At 40.7% G+C, this 18,328-nt stretch overlaps 1 long non-coding RNA gene and 1 pseudogene across 1 annotated transcript in view; both read left to right on the forward strand.

Annotated features, from left to right (window-relative positions):
* LOC137214479 (uncharacterized) overlaps positions 1–14,332 on the forward strand; it is a 124,434-nt gene extending 110,102 nt beyond the window's left edge. Inside the window, exon 6 of the long non-coding RNA XR_010938926.1 lies at positions 13,972–14,332. This is a non-coding gene — a long non-coding RNA (uncharacterized lncRNA). The remainder of the gene's footprint in view (positions 1–13,971) is intronic.
* LOC137215422 (ADP-ribosylation factor 1 pseudogene) lies at positions 8,748–10,611 on the forward strand (annotated as a pseudogene).
* Positions 14,333–18,328: the final 3,996 nt, after the last annotated feature.

The following is an 18,328-nucleotide window of genomic DNA, read 5'->3' on the forward strand; positions in this document are numbered from 1 at the left end:
AGTGAATCAGTTATACATATACATATGTTCCCATATCTCTTCCCTCTTGCGTCTCCCTCCCTCCCACCCTCCCTATCCCACCCCTCTAGGTGGTAACAAAGCACCGAGCTGATCTCCCTGTGCTATGCGGCTGCTTCCCACTAGCTATCTATTTTACGTTTGGTAGTGTATATATGTCCATTCAATAATTTTTTATTTGTGTTTTGAACAGCTCTATTTCAGTCTAATTTATATACAGTAAAATGCAAAGGTCTTAAGTGTACAGTTCAGTGAGCTTTGACACCCCTATAAACCTATGAAGCCAATGTGGGAATAAAGATATAGAATATTTCATCACCTTCAAAGCTTCTGAGTACCCTGTTTCAGTCCATTGCTCCCCAAGAGGCAAGTACTCTTCTGATATCTCTCATTGTAAGTTATTTTTTGATTGTTTTTGAACTTTATGTAAATGGAATGATTTGGTATTTATTCCTTATGAGTCTGGATTCTTTCACTAAACATAATGTTTTTGAAATACATCCACGTTGTGGGAATTAATAGTCCATCCTTTTTTAATTGCCAAGTAGAAATACTTCACATCAATAGACCGTGGTTTGTTTATCCATTCTCTTGTTGTGGTGGATTCAATAATGGCCCCCAAATTCTGTGACATTCCTCCCACTGAGAACTGAGGTCTGTGTCTCCATCCTTGAATCTGGGTTCTGTGCTTGTTGACAATAGAAACTGGAAGCTTCTACTGCCTGTTTCTTGGGGCACTTACTCTTGGAATACGATGACCATACTGTGCAAAAGCGCATGCAGCAGTATGGAGAGGCCCAGGCAGAGAGGGACTGCAGCCTCCAGCAGTATTCAATTATTAAAACAATTGTTTTTTTTAGCTCGATAATTTGAATTTTATTTATTTTAAGTTTACAGATCCGTCATAAAATCCACTATCTCTAAACTCATTCGATTTATCTTTTTCTTTCAATTATTTAACATATTTATAACAATTGTTTTAAAGTCTTTGTCTGTAGATTTCAGAGTCATTAGTAAGTCTTTAAAAAAATTATTTATTTTTATTTGGTCGTGCCAGGTCTTAGTTGCGGCAGGTGGGCTCCTTAGTTGTGGCATACGAACTCTTAGTTGCGGCATGCATGTGGTATCTAGTTCCCTGACCAGGGATTGAACCTGGGTCCCCTGCATTGGGAGTGCGGAGTCTTAACCACTGTGCCACCAGGGAAGTCCCAGTAAGTCTTTCTTTATTGAATTTCCTTCTCTTGATTATGGGTCAATTCACCTGCTTCTTTACGTGTCTTATAAACTTTTATTGTATACCAGTCATTAAAGAACAGTCATAAGTGAAATATGATGATTTTACTTCTTTTCTCTATTCTCAGAGAGTGCAAGAACTTCCTTCAACCAGGCAGCCAATACCAGGTCTATTCTTTATTTTTTTTTGCGGTACGCGGGCCTCTCACTGTTGTGGCCTCTCCCGTTGCAGAGCACAGGCTCCGGACGCGCAGGCTCAGCGGCCATGGCTCACGGCAGCCGCTCCGCGGCACGTGGGATCTTCCTGGACCAGGGCACGAACCCGTGTCCCCTGCTTCGGCAGGCGGACTCTCAACCACTGCGCCACCAGGAAAGCCCCCGGGTCTATTCTTTTAGATTCCACTTACTTCAATCTGGGTCAGAGCTGGATTACAATTGCAGTTAGTTTTAGTTTATAGCTGATTCAATTATAATTTAGGAGATCTCACTTTGTCCTTCAGCTCAACCACCAACTTACTTTATTTATTATTAATTAATTAATTTTAATTAACATTTTATTGTAGTAACATTATATAAATTTATATGTACAACATTGTATATATTATAACATTATGTTTCACATGTACAACATTATATTTCTACTTCTGTATACACTATAGTGTGCTCACCACCCCAAATTTTTAATTTAATTTTTTTATTGAAATATAGTTGATTTACAATATAGTGTTAATTTCTGCTGTACAGCAAAGTGATTCAGTTATACATATATATATATATTCTTTTTTCAATATTCTTTTCCATTATGGTTTATCATAAGATATTGAATACAGCTCTCTGTGCTCTACAGTAGGACCTTGTTGTTAACCTCCCACTCCATCCCTCCTCCAACCCCTTCCCCCTTGGCAACCACAAGCCTGTTCTCTATGTCCGTGAATCTGTTTCTGTTTCATTGATAGGTTCATTTGTGTCATATTTTAGATTCCACATATAAGTGATATCATATGTCTTTCTCTTTCTGACTTACTTCACTTAGTATGATAATCTCTAGTTGTATCAATGTTGCTGCAAAAGGCATTATTTCATTCTTTTTTATGGCTGAGTAGTATTCCATTGTAAATATGTACCACATCTTTATCCATTCATCTGTCGATGGACATTTAGGTTGTTTCCATGTCTTAGCTATTGTGAATAGTGCTGCTATGAACATAGGGGTGCATGTATCTTTTTGAATTAGAGTTTTGTCTGGATATATGCCCAGGAATGGAATTGCTGGATCATATGGTAATTCTATTTTTAGTTTTCTGAGGAATCTTCATACTGTTTTTCATAGTGGCTGCACCAACTTACATTCCCACCAACAGTGTAGGATGGTTCCCTTTTCTCCACATCCTCTGCAGTATTTGTTATTTGTAGAGTTTTTAATGATGGCTATTCTGACTGGTATGAGGTGGTACCTCATTGTAGTTTTGATTTGCATTTCTTTAATAATGTTGAGCATCTTTTCATGTGCCTATTGGCCATTTGTATTTCTTCTTTGGAGAAATATCTATTTAGGTCTTCTGCCCATTTTTTGATTGGGTTGTTTGCTTTGTTGTTGCTGAGTTGTATGAGCTGTTTGTATATTTTGGAAATTAAGCCCTTTTTGGTCGCATCATTTGCAAATATTTTCTCCCCTTCAGTTGGTTGTCTTTTCATTTTGTTTATGGTTTCCTTTGCTGGGTGAAAGCTTGTAAGTTTGGTTAGGTCCCATTTGTTTATTTTTGTTTTTATTTCTATTGCCTTGGGAGACTGACCTAAGAAACAATTGGTATGATTTATGTCAGAGAATGTTTTGCCTATGTTCTCTTCTAGGAGCTTTATGGTGTCAGGTCTTATGTTTAAGTCTTTAAGCCATTTTGAATTTATTTTTGTGTATGGTGAGATGGTGTGTTCTAACCTCATTGGTTTACATGAGGCTGTCCAACTTTCCTGACACTACTTGCTGAAGAGACTTTTTCCCATTGTATATTCTTGCCTCCTTTGTTGAAGATTAATTGACTGTAGGTGTGTGGGTTTATTTCTGGGCTCTCTATTCTGTTCCATTGATCCATATGTCTGTTTTTGTGCCAATACCATGCTGTTTTGATTACTGTAGCTTTGTAGTATTATCTGAAGTCTGGGAGAGTTATGCCTCCTGCTTTGTTCTTTTTTCCTCAGGATTGCTTTGGCAATTCTGGGTCTTTTATGGTTCCATATAAATTTTAAGATTATTTGTTCTAGTTCTGTGAAAAATGTCATGGGTAATTTGATAGGGATTACATTAAATCTGTAGATTGCTTTCAGTAGTGTGGTCATTTTAACAATATTGATTCTTCAAATCCAAGAGCATGGGATATCTTTCCATTTCTTTGAGTCATCTTCATTTTCCTTTATTAATGTTTTATAGTTCTCAGCAAATAAGTCTTTCACCTCCTTGGTCAGGTTTATTCCTAAGTATTTTATTTTGGGGGATGTGATTTTAAAAGGTATTTTCTTTACATTCCCTTTCTTATATTTCATTGTTAGTGTAAAGAAATGCAACTGATTTCTGAATGTTAATCTTGTATCCTGCTACCTTGCTGAATTCATTTTTCAGTTCTAGTAGTTTTTGTGTGGAGTCTGGGGTTTTCTATATATAGTATCATGTCATCTGCATATAATGACAATTTTACCTCTTCCCTTCCAATTTATTTATTTATTTATTGGCTGCGCCAGGTCTCTGTTGCAGCACGCAGAATCTTCGTGGCAGCATGTGGACTTCTTAGTTGCGGCATGTGGGATCTTTAGTTGTGACATGTGGACTTCTCAGTTGTGGCATGTGGATTTCCTACTTGTGGCATGCATGTGGGATCCAGCTCCCTGATCAGGGATCGAACCTGGGCCTCCTGGACTGGGAGCATGGTGTCCCATCCACTGGACCACCAGGGAAGTCCCCCCTTCCAATTTAAATACCTTTTATTTCTTTTTCTTGTCTGACTGTTGTACTTGTCTGACTCCAGTACTTTTGTGTACACTATAGTGTGCTCACCACCAAAAATCCATCCATCAACATGCAGTTGATTCCCTTCACCCATTTCACCCACCCCACCCTTCCCCTCTGGTAACCACAACTCTGTGTGGTTGTTATTTTTTGGTTTGTTGGTTTGGTTTGGTTTGTTCATTTATTTCTTTTTGCAGTGACATGGATGGACCTAGAGACTGTCATACTGAGTGAAGTAAGTGAGACAGAGAAAGACAAATATCATATGATATTACTTATATGTGGAATCTAAAAAAACAGTACAAATGAACTTATTTACAAAACAGAAATAGAGTCACAGATGGAGAAAACAAAGTTATGGTTACCAAGGGGGAACGGGGGGGAGGGATAAATTGGGAGATTGGGATTGACATACACACTACTATATATAAAATAGAGAACTAATAAGGACCTACTATATAGCACAGGGAACTCTACTCAGTACTCTGTAATGACCTATATGGGAACAGAATCTAAAAAAGAGTGGATATATGTGTATGTATAACTGATTCACTTTGCTGTACAGCAGAAACTAACACAACATTGTAAATCAACTATACTCCAATAAAAATTAATAATAAAAACTTTAATTTTTTTATAGCCCACATATGAGTGAAATCATATTATATTTGTCTTTCTCCATCTGACTTATTTCACTTAACCTAATACCTTTAAGGTCCAGCCATGTTGTCACAAATGGCAGAATCTCATCTTTTTTTTTTTTTTTTTTTGTGGCTGAGGCGTATTCCATTGTATATATATGTATCACATCTTCTTTATCCATTCATTCATTGATAGACACTTAGGTTGTATGCTTACCATAAAGCTCCTAGAAGCAGTACGCTCTTTGACATGGGTCTTAGCAATATGTTTTTTGCATGTCTCCTCAGTCAAGGGAAACAAAATAAAAAATAAACAAGTGAGATCTAATCAAACGAAAAAGCTTCTGCACAGCAAAGGAAACCATTGACAAGGTGAAAAGACAACCTACTGAATGGGAGAATATATTTGCAAATCATATCTCAGATAAGGGGTTAGTATTCTAAAATATGTAAAGAACTCATACAATACGATGACAAAAAACCAAACAATCCAATTAAAAAATGGGCAGAGGAGCTGAACAAACACTTTTTCAAAGAAAACGTGCAGATGGCCAACAGGCACATGAAAAGATGTTCAACATCACTAATTATAAAGGAAATGCAAATCAAAACCACAAAGAGATATCACCTCACACCCCTTAGGATGGCTATCATCAAAAAGGAAAGAAATGACAAGTGTTGGAGAGGATGTGGAAAAAAGGAAACCCTCCTACCCTGTTGGTGGGAATGTAAATTGGTGTAGCCACTATGGAAAACAGTATGGAGAGTCCTCAAAAAATTAAGGATAGAAGTATCATTGGTCCAGCTATTGTACTTCTGAATATTTATCCAAAGAATATGAAAACTCCTATTTGATAAGATATGTGCACTCCTATGTTAATCACAGCATTATTTACAATAGCCAAGATAGGGAAACCCCCGATGTTCTTTACTACTGTTGCTACAACTAAGGGACAAATTAATCCTTTTGATTTTCCCAAGTTTGAACTTGAAAGCGTTTGATTTTTAGCTTAGTTGCTTATGATTTACTTACGGATTCAAGTTTTACAGAGTCCTGGGATCTGAGCACCATGAAATGGCCAAAAAATTTTCTGTCTTTTAGCTAGCCCTGTCCTCATAATTATTTCTGCTACTTTCTCAGAAAAATTCCTAGCGTGTGGGAGATTGGAGATATGTTGGCCTGAACAGTTCTTTTTGTATTTGAGCTATCATAGATTCTGTCTTTTGCCTGTCCTCACTGTTAAAACCTGCTGGTTTCTCCTAATCCCTCTCCCTTCCATCTCTGGCAAGTTTGCTTGGAATTTGCAAAGTCAGATTGGAATTTGCTGCTAAGTGTGGAAGCATCTGCGGCTCTTTGCTTGTCTTTCTGTAACATAGTTCATTAAACCTTCTTTGCTTTTTTGTCACGGCTCTTTGATAGCTTTATAGAAAAGTAATTTTGTTTTTCTTGTTGTTACCATGGAGATGATGGTCTTTTGCACTGTTCTACATCCTAATCAGAAACAGAACTCCGTCAACAACTTTAAAGCTTTTTTTCTTTTCTTTTTTTTACATTTATTGTGCACTTTATTTCTATTATTATTACATTGTAATATATAATGAAATAATTATACAATTCACCATAATGCAGAATCAGTGGGAGCCCTGAGCTTGTTTTCCTGCTACTAGATGGTCCCATCTGGGGGCGATGGGAGACAGTGATACCTGACGTGTGTTGCTTATGTCCAGTCTACTCTGTGATCTCGTTTTGGTCGCTGTCACTGCAGAAAACCCTGCTTCACAAGGATAGGACGTTGGAAATGGAAGCAGGCTTTTCAGTGCTTTTGTGGCAATCTCAGGATATTCTGCCTGGACTTTAATCCAGAACGTATGGAGATTTGAAGTTGTCTCAAACATACTTTTAAGGCCACCGTCATTTGGGATCTCAAGCAGTTGATCCTCTTCTAGCACAGACAAAATCGATTCACCTGGCTTATTCACAAATGGGTCATGGATCCATTCCTTCCCAGTTCAGGGGTCTTTTGTGGTTGGGAAGTAATGCTCAAACTCTTTTGAAAGCTGAGATAGGTGAGTAGTTTTGAAGGTTTCATGGCTTTGTTGGATAGCCAGTAGCCACATTTTATACAAAGTGGGCTTGGGTAATGTGAATCACCTGTTGCAATGAATTTAAGTAGGACCTTTGGTATTTTCTTGTAAATGCAGATTTCTTTTAAATGCAGTCTTAGAGTCTTCTGCTGTCTCATCATTGGGTCTTTCCCCCTTTTCAAAGAAGCTCTCCAGAGACATTTGTTTTTTACTCATTTTGGCTAGGGTTAGCTTGTGGGCTTACCAAAACTGACTGAGACAAGTGCACAGTGTGGGAAAGAGGCGCGGACAGAGGTGGTAAATAAAATAATGGGCGGGCTATGCATGGACTAAAATAAGTGTCCAATTCTGACTTAAAGCCTGCCACCAGATGCAGCTGTACTATTGAAGTACATCAACTCACTTGCCACTATAAAGCCTGCCAACAGATGCAGCTTAATTGTCACTTGACACTCACTGATAGGGTTTTATTTTTTAACATCTTTATTGGAGTATAATTACTTTACAATGGTGTGTTAGTTTCTGCTGTATAAGAAAGTGAATTGGCTATACATAAACATATATCCCCATATCCCCTCCCTCTTGTGTGTCCCTCCCACCCTCCCTATCCCACCCCTCTAGGTGGACACAAAGCACCGAGCTGATCTCCTTGTCCTATGTGGCTGCTTCCCACTAGTAAAGCCTTTATTATTTTCTGATTTTAGACTTTGGGATCAGTTCTGTGATTTATAAGGTTTGTATTACAGGATTCCTTTACATATTAAGCAGAAAGTAGAAGGGTATTGGGCATGTAATTGGAATTTCTGAACTACCAAATCTATTTATTTTTTTTGTGATTCTCTGCATGTTTTTCACAAGGGAGAAAGTGATTGATAGTGAGGTATCAAGAGACACATGCGAAAGGCACAAATCCCTTTTTTTTTTTTACAGTATGCGGGCCTCTCACTGTTGGGGCCTCTCCCACTGCGGAGCACAGGCTCCAGATGCGCAGGCTCAGCGGCCATGGCTCACGGGCCCAGCTGCGCCGCGGCATGTGGGATCTTCCCGGACCGGGGCACGAACCCGTGTCCTCTGCATTGGCAGGCGGACCCTCAACCACTGCGCCACCAGGGAAGCCCCACAAATCCCTTTAAAGTAGGTAAAGGATAAAGGATTTAACAGCATGGTGATGGCTATACCAAGTTGGAGACTCAGGAGTATTCTTCCCTTTGGAGGGGCAGTTTCCACAGCCTTAGACAATAATGACACAGCCTGTATGTGGAGAGGCGCTCCATAGGCAGGCAGGATTTTTCAGGAAGCGCAACCTGGGTCCGAGAGGAAGGCCATTCTGCCCCTCTGGCCTTTATGTTCCTGTGACTATACAGAGAAGCACCTGTCATCCTAAGTCTGTGTTGTGTGTTTACCTGCTGCTCTGGGGAATCAGGAGAAACTTAAGTTAACTCTGTTGGTTGTCCTGGGATGTCCATCTTTTATCACTTTGGGTGCATTTCAGTCCTAGCACCCTTCTGGGAACATACAGCAGGCTGTACGGAATTAGAGATTGATTTTTATCACTCCTGGGATCTGATTATCCCACATAGAAATGGGCTGAAGGACTTTCTTAAGTCGTATCTTGACACAAGTAAGAAATTTACAGTCTCTTAGCATCTAATGGTACATATTAAATACGTGAAGTTTTTGTATACATCATAAACCTGCAAGAAATAAACTCTATCAACATCAGATTTCTCACAAATAAAGTGCACTTAATAATAATAAACTCACTGCTAGTGATGGTAAAGGTAATAGATGAACTTGCCTTGAAAAATGTAGAGTCCTAGTCATATTGAGATGGGAGGAGATTTCATAGGGCTTTTGGATTTGGGTGTGACACAGTGATTGTGTGACCCATTTGCAAACCCTCTCAGGTAAAAAAAGGTTTTAGGTGATTGTAGTAATAGATTTGGCTGTTTCAGGTTCTGAGATGTAGGGGGAAGTTCCTCTCTATTCACAAGGAGACACTGAGTATAAGGGATGGAGAAGCAAATGCAAAGAGAGAAAGGGGAGAAATTTGATTTGGTCCAGATTTGGCCAAAGTTTCTGAGGTATTATGGTGTTTTACTTTATGCTTTAAGTAATTGGAAACTATAGAAGGATTTTAAGAGCGGAGCTTTATTTTCTCTACTTTTTCCTGAGACTGTACTCTTCTCATTTGTCTTGTACCTGTGCCACATCTCTTCTTTCTGCATCTTTCAGTAGAACATTTTAGAGCTAAATTAGCTAGGTTTAAATTATGTTTAATATTGACAAATGTTTGATATTGCTATTGCTTGAGATTTGTATATTTACACGTCTATAATCCGTCTTCAAATCGTTATTTTCTAAAGTTGCATTGAAATGCATCGGTTTTGAAGGAAGACATACAAATAGCCAAATGGTATATGAAAAGGTGCTCAACATCACCAGTAATCAGGGAAATGCAAATCAAAACCACAATGAGATATCACCTCACACCTGTCAGGATGGCTATAGTTAAAAAAAAACAGGGGGGCCGCCGTCAGAGCCGCTATCTTGTGGGAGTGAAACCAGCGCCTGCGTCGGGGTAGCAGCTGCGCCGCCGCCGAGGGTTTCTCTGGCCCGTGTTGCTCCCATGGGTCTACAGCGTGGGGCATATCTTTGCAAACCTCTTCAAGGGCCTTTCTGGCAAAAAAGAAATGTGCGTTCTCATGGTGGGCCTAGATGCTGTGGGAAAGACCACTATCCTGTACAAACTGAAGCTGGGTGAAATCGTGACCACCATTCCCACTCTAGGCTTCAACGTGGAAACCGTGGAATACAAGAACATCAGCTTCACTGTGTGGGACATGGGAGGCCAGGACAAGATCTGGCCTCTGTGGTACCACTTCTTCCAGAACACACAAGGTCTCATCTTCATGGTTGACAGCAAGGACAGAGAGCCTGTGAATGAGGCCCGAGAGGAGCTTATGAGGATGCTGGCAGAAGACGTGCTCAGGGATGCCGTTCTGCTCAGAGTTTGCTAACAAACAGGACCTCCCCAATGCCATGAATGCAGTTGAGATCACAGACAAGCTGGGTCTGCACTCTCTGTGCCACAGGAACTGGTACATTCAGGCCACCTGTGCCACCAGCGGGGACGGGCTCTATGAGGGACTGGACTGGCTGTCCAATCAGCTCCAGAACCAGAAGTGAGCTGTACTCCTCTCTCCTCCCCTCTCACTCCCTCCTTCTACCCTCGCTTTACTCTCATGTGGCAAACGTGCCCTGGGGTGTGAGTGCCAGAAGCTGTCTCCATGGTCGGTCACCGTGTACTTCACCGCGCTGTAAACGTGCAGACGCAGCCTGCACCTGGGTTTTTATTTAATGTAAATAGCTTTTGTTTCCAATGAGGCAGTTTCTGGTACTCCTATGCAATATTACTCAGCTTTTTTTTTTTTATTATAAAAAGAAAACCAACCCATTGTTTAGTACTGAGAGGGGATTTTAGGCACCCGGGTCATCCAGGAGTCGCCGTGTCAGACAAGCCCGATGCTTCTCCTCCGGGCTTTAGATCTGTGTTGAGATCCATTTTGGTGGTTGGTTTTTAACCCAAACTCAGTGCATTTAAAAAAAGTTACAAGTAGGGCTTCCCTGGTGGTGCAGTGGTTGAGAGTCCGCCTGCCGATGCAGGGGACACGGGTTCGTGCCCTGGTCCGGGAGGATCCCACATGCCGCGGAGCGGCTGGGCCCGTGAGCCATGGCCGCTGGGCCTGTGCGTCCGGAACCTGTGCTCCGCAACGGGAGAGGCCGCAGCAGTGGGAGGCCCACGTAGCACAAAAGAAAAAAAAAGTTACAAGTACAAGATAAGGAGAACACTTGAACACACAGAAGGGAGAAATGTGCCTAGTGTAGGTTCTGCAGTAATGGCCTGAGTCCAGTCCACTAGTGGTCTGTTTCCCATTGGGAACATGAAACGGGGCAGAACCAGCCATGATCCATTCTGCATGGTCACAATAGGGTCCATGTGATTTGCTCTGTCTTGGGTCATCCCACACCCCATAGCGTTTGTGCTTGCATCTGTGCTTCTTACATGGCCGTCCAGGAGATGGGCTGGAGGCTGCAGCAGCCGCTCTCAGACCCCTTGGAGGATCCCCAGCCTTTTCTTGGGTCAGCATGGGCACTTAGGTTGGAATGTTCTGGTTTGAGCGGGAGCCCTGCAGTCCCCTTGCTTGCCTGCTCTGGTCTCTCTGGGGTCTCACCAGCAGGAGCGCGGGTGGTCATCCTTGAGCCCCAGCCCTTCGGAGCCCCTGTCTACATGTGCTTTCACTCCCTCAGCCTGCAACGGTCAGATTTGCCATTGAAAAATAATAACCTCTACTTTTATCTTTTGTATTTTGATAAACACTGAAGAAGCTGGAGCTGTTAAACTTTATCTCGGGGAAAACCTCAGAACTGGTTTATTTGGTGTTGTGGAACCTCTTACTGCTTTCAAAACACAGTTAGTAATCAAGTGTTTTGTATACTTGTTTTCAGTTTTCATTTCGACAAACAAGCACTGTAATTACAAGCTATTAGAATAAAATCTCTTAACTAAAAAAAAAAAAAAGAGAGGGGACTTCCCTGGTGGTCCAGTGGCTAAGACTGTGCTCCCAACACAGGGGCCCAGGGTTTGATCCCTGGTCAGGGAATTAGGTCCCACATGCCACAACTAAGAGTTCACATGCTGCAACTAAAAAAGATCCCACATGCTGCAACTAAAGATTCTGCATGCCGCAACGAAAGATGCCACATGCCAGAAGGAAGATCCTGCACGTGGCAATGAAAATCCCGTGTGCCCGACTAAGACCCGATGCTACCAAGTAAATAAATAAATATTTTAAGAAATATTAAAAAAAATTAAAAAAAAGAAAAACAAACAAAAAACAAAAGATACGTGTTGGGAGAATGAGAAGAGGGAACCTTTGTGCACTACTGCTGGGAATGTAAGTTGGTGCAGCCACTGTGGAAAACAGTATGCAGTTTCTCAAAATAAATTAGAACTACCCTATGATCCAGCAATATCACGCTGGGTATATGTTAAAAGGAAATTAAATCAGTATTTCGAATAGAGATCTTCACTCTTACGTTCATTGTAGCATTATTCACGATAGCCAAGACACGGAAGCAACCTAAATGCAATCAAAAGATGTATAGCTAAAGAAAATATGGCAAACACATGAAATGAAATGTTATTCAAGCTTAAAAAAGAAGGAGATCTTGCCATTTGTGACAATATGGATGAACCTGGAGGGCATTATGCTAAGTGAAATAAGCCAGACAGCAGGAGAAATACTGCATGATACCACTTACAAGAGGAAAGTAAATCATAGAAGCAGTGAGTTGGAACTGTGGTTGCTAGGGACTGGGGTTAGGGAAAATGGGGAGGTATTAGTCAAAGGGTACAAAGTTTCAGTTATACAAGATGAATGAGTCCTAGAAATCTACTGTATAACATAGTGCCTATAATTAACAACACTGTATTATATACTTAAAAATTTGGTAAGAGGATAGATCTTATGTTAAATGTTCTTATCCCCAAACAATGATAAGTAAGGAGGGTGTGAGGAAACTTTTGGAGGTGATGGATAGGTTTATGGCATAGATTGTGGTGATGGTTTCATGGGTGTATACTTATCTCCAAACTCATCAAGTCATGTGCATTAAATACGTACAGCTTTTTGTATGTCAATCATACCTCAATAAAGTGGTTTAAAAATGTGTTTCTCTTGCAATCTGCTTTGCAGCATCACCAGATCTACCACCTGTGGAAGTATTTCAAGTGCTCTGGCTTCTGAGAAGTTAAACTCTGATATGTATACTAATTCAGGGACTGAAAACAGTAATAACTACATGTTGATCCACATACATAAATACATGGTTATATAGAGAGGACATTGTTAGACGCGGTCAGTTACTTGGTTAGTTCCTCACCTCCAGGAGGTTTCAGTCTGTAAGAGACTAATGCGAGCTATAACCTGGGTGAGTCACAAGTGGAGTTGGGGGCTGTTAAGTTTTGCTGCAAATGAATCCTAGGGTATATCTTCATTCTTTTGCAAACGCGTCAAAACCAAAATTGTACAGGACAAAATTTAACAGGCAAGGAAGACTTTATTCAAGGCTGTTGCAAAGAGGAGAAGGGCCAGAACTAAAGTCTGAACTTAACTCTGCTGAAATAAAGGGTGGGTGAGTTTTGAATAGCTGGGGAATGGGGGGGATCATAGGCTGTCTGTATTTGCTAATGGGTCTTTCCCAAAGGAAAAGTAAACTTTCTCTTATGTTCATGACAGAAGGTAGTTTTACAACTTGGAGCAAAGTGCTCATGGAAGTTGGGCTCCTACCCTACCACAGAAACTGGGAGATTGGGGGGCTTGATGTTATTGTTTCAAAATGATGGCTCCCAGCTCCTGGAGGAAGATATTTCTTGAAGGTACAAGGAGTTAGAGGCTTTTAAAAGGATTTACATATCAAATAGGCAAAGAAAGAATTTATAAGTTTTCTAAAGAAAATCCTCTGAGGAAAGGGAGGTCAGGGTCTATAGTCTGGAAGAAGCCCGACTAAAGTTTCTTCAAGCTGGACCTCTTGGTCATCTGCATGCTTGAATGTTTTATGTAAACCACACTGTGGCCACATTTTATGTTAATTCAATGATAAGATGATAACAAAACAGCACTTGATAAAACTTTACGGTTTGCAAAGCCTTTTCTCATAGGCCATTTCTTTTTATTTTCACAGCCACCCCATGAATAGTATATACTTGTTATATCCAATCTCTATATGAGAAACTTGGTTCTCAGCAATATTAAATGAATTAACAGAATCATGTAGCTGGCGAAGGGTAGAAGAGGTGTTTTAAAGCATCTGACTCCTGTGCCCTTTCCAACCCATACTTCTTATTTAAGGGAAATCTGTGATAAAATCTGTGCTCTTCTGAAAAACAGAGGAAGCAGTTGGTCTAACATTATATATTTTTTTAAATGCAAGATTTCTGGGACTTCCCTGGTGGTGCAGTGGTTAAGAATCTGCCTGCCAATGCAGGGGACACAGGTTCGATCCCTGGTCCAGGAAGATCCCACATGCGTGGAGCAACTAAGCCTGTGCACCACAACTACTGAAGCCTGCGTGCCTAGAGCCCGTGCTCCGCAACAAGAGAAGCCACCGCAATGAGAAGCCCGTGCACCACAACAGAGAGTAGCCCCCGGAAGAGTAGCCCCTGCTGTCACAACTAGAGAAAGCCAGAAAGCCTGCGTGCCGCAATGAAGACCCAACGAGCCAAAAATTAAATAAAATTAAAAAAAATTCAAGATTCCTGTGTTTTATTTCTTTAAATTGTATTAATATAATAGAGAAGTAAAATAGAGAAACTTGTAAGATAAGTAGAGTCATGTCAATTCTCTATTAAAAATTAGTTTAATCTGTAAGAGTATTATTTAGAAAAGGTAACTAATGAAAACCAATTTTTACTTGCCATAAATATCTATAGCTCAATGATTTCTTCTTATGCTCACTAAACATGTTTCCTAGAGTTTTTGAAGTTTCTGTCCTAAAAATATTTTATGGGATCGGCCCTAAAATTTTAGCACAAACAAAGGAAGATGGAGACTTTTAGTTCAGGTGTGAGTTTTAATTTCATGAGCTATTTAACATCTTCCAAATGGAATTTCTCAGTGGCCAGAATCAAATACAAAGGTTTTGTCATGGTTTCAACTTAATTTGAATATGATTTGGATGACAGAGAGAAGGCCTTCTCTAAACAGTACTCTCTAGACCCTCTTGATGTATTTGCATCTGTTTTCTAAGTGTGTCCATGTTCACCGGCAGTGCCAGGTCACTCTCTATACAATGCAGTCATGGCCTCCACAGCCCTCCTCCCCTTTCTGTGTTGAGCATGTTCTCACTTGAGATTTTCTACTGGTCCTTTATACCTACTCTTCTTCATTCTTCTCTTTTGAAATTTATTGCAGTTTTAATTTCCTTCCATGGTAATGGGATATCTTTTATGACTGTGCAGATAAGTGCTTTCATGTGGAGAAACTCTTCAACATTCCTGTTGGTCTCCAGATAATAGCTTAGAAGCGCTATTCATGGAGGTTCTTAACTATGTCAATAGTGCAGGACACCTTGTCATCTTTTTTACAGGGTCTGATGGTGTTTTCAGTTCCTACAATACAGGTTTGGAATGTTATTGAGGCAAACGGTTCTGCAAGCTTTACAATTAGGTACAGAAGAGGATGTCATCTATCATTACAAAGGTTGGTTGAAAAGAGAGGATGGGGCAGGTTCATTATGTACAGTATTCTGGTTTCATTATGAGGATAAACGTTTGGAGCTGAAAGGTATCATCTAGTGGCTCCATTGCAGTGGTGCTCAACTGGGGGCGATTTCTCTCTCCCTCTGGGACACTTGGCAATGTCTTGAGTCACAACTGAAGGGGTCATATTACTGGCATCTAATAGGTAGAAGCCAGGGACACTGGAGAACATCCCTCCATGCACAAGAAACCCACCCCCCCAACAGAGAGTTATCCAGTCCAAAGTATCAAGTTCCAAGGTTTAGAAACCTTGCATATCAGCTCTATTTTAATACTACTATTTTATTATGCTATTATAAGTAGTACTCTTCATAGTACTTTTCAGTATCTAATATTTTTCTTGTTTATTTATTTTTCCTGGTGTGTTTCTCCATCTTGCCTGTGTTGGCCACCCCCATTTCTTCATCCCACTGACCAGTGCTCAGGAAGATTTTCCTTATCAGATAATGTACTTATCTCTGTTTCATTAAGGTTTGGTTCTGAGGTTTTATCTTGTTCTTTTGATTGGAACATATTCTTTTGTTTCTTCCTTTTGCTTGACTCTCTGTTGCATTAGATAAAGCAGCTAGACTTAAAGGAGTGGCCTCCTGCAGGAGATGAGCCTGATCGTTCAATCCTGCCTCACCCTTGTCTCTCAAACCTTAGTGATTGTCCAAACAGCCTATTTTATTTTTAATGGCTCCTAGTAGATGAGGGTTTGCCAAGACCAGTCTGTGTTACAAAGTGGGGGAATCTCAGTCAGTACCTAGATTCAGGCTGATTGGAAGCCAGACCCTCAGGCAGTAGATTTTAAAATATGCAAATATAAACAGTGCTGTGGGGCCGAAAGCATAGGCCCCATGGCCACCAGAGCCAGGTGATGTAGAGGTGTCCCCTGGAGGCAGCCTCAAAAATCAGGGCACACTTTGCGATGACCTAGAGGGGTGGGATAGGGCGGGTGGGAGGGAGGCTCCAGAGGGAGGGCATATGGGGATATATGTATACATACAGCTGATTCACTTTGTTGTGCAACAGAAACTAACACAGTATTGTGAAGCAGTTATACTCCAATAAAGATCTTAAAAACAAAACAAAACAAAACCCAGGGCACCAGATGTAAAACTGGGGCACCAATCCAGAGTCTGAAAATATTAAATGAAAAATTTCAGACATAATTCATAAATTTTAAATTGCATGCCTTTCTGAGTAGCATGATGAAATCTCATGCCCTCCTGCTCTGTCCCACCTGTTATTTACCTAGTAGCCCTCTTGGTTATCAAATCAACTGTTACTGTGTTACTGAACCACATTTGGGTCCGCTAGCCCATGCACAGTAAAGCCAATCTACTGATACCGGGTTATGGTGAAGGAAAGTGCCCTGTTTACTGTAAAGAACCAGACAAGGAGTCCAGGACAGCTAATGTTCGAAAACACCTGAACTCCCTGATGAGTTTCAGGGGCGCATTTTTAAAGGCAAGGTGAAGGAGAGGACACTCAGGGTATGTGATCAGCTCAGGCACAATTCTCTGAAAGGTTGATGGTGAGGTAAGAAGGTGATGTCACAGGGGTTAACGTTGTTAATCCCGAGGCTCCAGTAGGTCTGGGGGCTACATGCTCATCATGGTCATCAAGTAGTTAACCTCTTCCACTTGGTGGTGGTTTTAGCATCTGTAAAACAACTCAGGAAATGTTCATCTGATACTGTTATTAGGTACTTCACAGAGGACCCAAAGCAGGGGACTTGGGGGTAGGGGTAGGGGTCTTTCCCAGGAAGGCCCCGTAGGTCCTGCTTGGTTACCACAGCATCACAGTGCTTGTGTTCAGGAAAACCTTATTTTACTTATCAATGGCCCCAAAGCGCACGAGTAGAGATGCTGGCAATTCGGATATACCAAAGAGAAGCCATAAAGTTCTTCCTTTAAGTGAAAAGGTGAAAGCTCTTGACTTAATAAAGGAAAAAATAAGTTAAGTGCTGAGGTTGCTAAGATCTAGTAAGAACAAATGTTCTGTCTATGAAGTTGTGAAGGAAAAAGAAATTTGTGCTAGTTTTGCTGTCACACCTCAAACTGCAAAAGATACAGCCACAGTGTGTAAGTGCTTAGTTAAAAGACAGAAAAGGTATTAAATTTGTACAACAAAATATTTAGAGAGAGAGAGAGAGAGAGAGACCACATTTATATAACTTTTATTATGGTATATTGTTATAACTGTTGTATTTTATTATTAGTTACTGTTGTTAACCTCTTACTGTAACTGTAAGTTAAACTTTATCAGAGGTACATATGTGTAGGAAAAACTTTATACATAGTGTCTCGAACTATCCTTGATTTCAGGCATCCACTGGAGGGGGGAGGTCTTAAACCAGGGGTCCCCAACCCCCGGGCTGTGATACAGGTCCACAGCCTATTACAAACTGGGCCGCACAGCAGGAGGTGAGCAACGGGTGAGTGAGTGGGTGAAGGTTCATCTGCCACTCGCCATGGCTCCCCATTGCTGGCATTACTGCCTGAACGAATCCTCCCCCCGAATCTGTGGAAAAATTGTTTTCCACAAAACCAGTCCCTGGTGCCAAGAAGGCTGGGGACTGCTGTCTTAAAACACAGTCTCCACAAATAAGGGGGATCTACTTATTTCCTTAGATATCCAATATTTTTTCATGCTCTGTAATGGAATTCATTTTAAACTGCACTTGCAAATTTTTTGGTGTTGGTGTATGAAAATACAATTTTTGTCTCTTCATCTATCCAGAGACCTACCTAGCTAAAATAATTTACTAATTCTATTAGTTTGTATGTAGATTCTTTTGACTATTTTTAAATATTCTCGTAAACTGCAAATAATAAAAGTTTTACTTCAAAAAAAAAAAAAAAGAAAGAAACCCCAAACAAACGGAGCATCAGATGTAAAGCTGGGGCACCTGACCTAAAACCAGGCACCTGATGAAATCCATGACACCTGACGTGTTACTTCTGTAAACCTGTGATCTGTCGTAAAACTGGGGCACTTGTTGTAAACCCCAGAGGCACGTGACGTAAAACCGGTGCGTCACGT

Source organism: Pseudorca crassidens, chromosome 20 (assembly GCF_039906515.1).
Source record: "Pseudorca crassidens isolate mPseCra1 chromosome 20, mPseCra1.hap1, whole genome shotgun sequence".
NCBI lineage: Eukaryota > Metazoa > Chordata > Mammalia > Artiodactyla > Delphinidae > Pseudorca > Pseudorca crassidens.